General features: G+C 42.3%; 1 pseudogene; it reads left to right on the top strand.

Moving 5' to 3' along the window:
* On the top strand, positions 1-1,259 carry LOC116888669 (annotated as a pseudogene).
* Positions 1,260-2,152: the final 893 nt, after the last annotated feature.

Genomic DNA, 2,152 nt, shown 5'->3' with positions numbered 1-2,152 from the left:
ATGGCCAGCTTTCCCCCAAGGGACAACGAGAAAGAGATCATGAGGTAGAGCACTATAGGAGAACTTTCAACTCCAGCAGCCCCTTTCGACAGGAAATGTGGTGGTGAAAACTGGATTGTTGCTTTTGCTCCAGATGGTTCATACTTTGCATGGTCACTAGGATTTCGTATAGTGAAGCTTGTCCCGTGGTCCTGGTGCCTTAAGAACTTTCTTTTGCACGGTTCCAAGAATGTTACCAATTCAAGCTGTCTAAAATTGGCAAGACAAAACAGTAATGGTGGTCAAAAAAATAAGCCCCCGTGAACACGTTATAGACTGTGGAGACATAGTCTGGAGTCTCGCTTTTGGGTCTTCAGTTCCAGAAAAACAAGAGTCGTTGTGTTAATAGAGAATGGCATCGGTTTAGATTTGGACAAGATCAGCTACTCCTTGCCACAGGATTAAATAATGGTCGCATCAAAATCTGGGATGTGTATACAGGAAAACTCTTCCTTGATTTGGCAGAAGAGGTTAGAGACTTAACTTTCGCTCCAGGTGGGAGCTTACTCCTTTTATCAGCTTCAAGAGACAATAATCTTAGAGTGTGGGACCTGAAAGGTGATGGAAATATGAGTATTGTGGGGCCATCAGAATTGGGTGTACAGTTGTGTGTTTTCTCCCGACTGTTCTATGCTGTGTTCAGTTGGAGCCAGTAAAGCAGTTTTCCTTTGGAATATGGATAAATACACCATTATAAGGAGACTGGAAGGGCATCACCATGATGTCGTAGCTTGTGACTTTTCTCCTGATGGAACATTACTAGCTACTGCATCTTACAATACGCGTGTGTATGTCTGGGACCCACCCATTGGAGACATTCTGATGGATTTGGGCACCTGTTTCCCCCGCCTACTCCAATATTTGCTGGAGGAGGAAACGACTGATGGGTAAGAGCTGTGCCTTTCAGTCATGATGGACTGCATGCTGCCAGCCTTGCTGATGATAAAATGGTGAGCTTCTGGAGCATTGGTGACGAATGTCCAGTACAAGTTGCACCTTTGAGCAATGGTCTCTGCTGTGCCTTTTCTACTGATGGCAGTGTTTTAGCTGCTGGGACACATGATAGAAGTGTGTATTTTTGGGCCACTCCAAGGCAAGTCCCTAGTCTTCAACATTTATGTCACATGTCAATTCGAAGAGTGATGCCTACCCAAGAAGTCCAGCAACTGCCTGTTCCTTCCAAAATGTTGGAGTTTCTCTCCTACCAGGTTTAGGATGAGGACTGCTTTCCTGCTGGGGCAGACAGAGCACCATTTACAACACATCTCAGGCTTTAGCAGCTCAAGCATCTGTTCTTGAAGGCTTGGAAGATTTATTTAATTCGATCCACTATTATATTTCATTTCATTAGTTGGACTTTTAAAGCATTATTTATAGACCATTGGAGAAATATTTCTGAACATATCGTAATTTTTTTAAGATTAACTGTGAAAACATGACATACATGTATATATTTAGACATGAGCTGCTATGTATTGAATGGGCCCTTTAGCTTTCTCTTAGTTCTGACCTGTATATATTGTTTTAGTAGAGCGAGGATGTGCGTACATGCTGTTTGTTGGAGCAAATTCAGTGGAATTTTTGTTCTTTTATTTGGGGCACTGAGTTTGCATGATGCTGCATAAAACAGAAATGCCTCATAGGTCAGGATGAATGGTATGAAACTGACTGGTGAGAGAGAGATTTAGTATGTGAAATTTTCCGAAAGAATGGTTTGTGGGAGTTTGACTGTGATGTTTAAGAAAGAGCCAAGGAAAAGGACACTGAGGTTAGGACAAAACGGCAACCAACAGATTGGGAAAAGATCTTTACCAATCCTACAACAGATAGGGGCCTTATATCCAAAATATACAAAGAACTCAAAAAGTTAGACCGCAGGGAGACAAATAACCCTATTAAAAAATGGGGTTCAGAGCTAAACAAAGAATTCACAGCTGAGGAATGCCGAATGGCTGAGAAACACCTAAAGAAATGTTCAACATCTTTAGTCATCAGGGAAATGCAAATCAAAACAACCCTGAGATTTCACCTCACACCAGTGAGAATGGCTAAGATCAAAAACTCAGGTGACAGCAAATGCTGGCGAGGATGCGGAGAAAGAGGAACACTCCTC

Source organism: Rattus rattus, chromosome 1, assembly GCF_011064425.1.
Source record: "Rattus rattus isolate New Zealand chromosome 1, Rrattus_CSIRO_v1, whole genome shotgun sequence".
In the NCBI taxonomy this organism is placed as follows: Eukaryota; Metazoa; Chordata; class Mammalia; order Rodentia; family Muridae; genus Rattus; species Rattus rattus.
The sequence above is the reverse complement of the archived record's forward strand: the minus strand, read 5'-3'. Positions and strand labels throughout refer to the sequence as shown.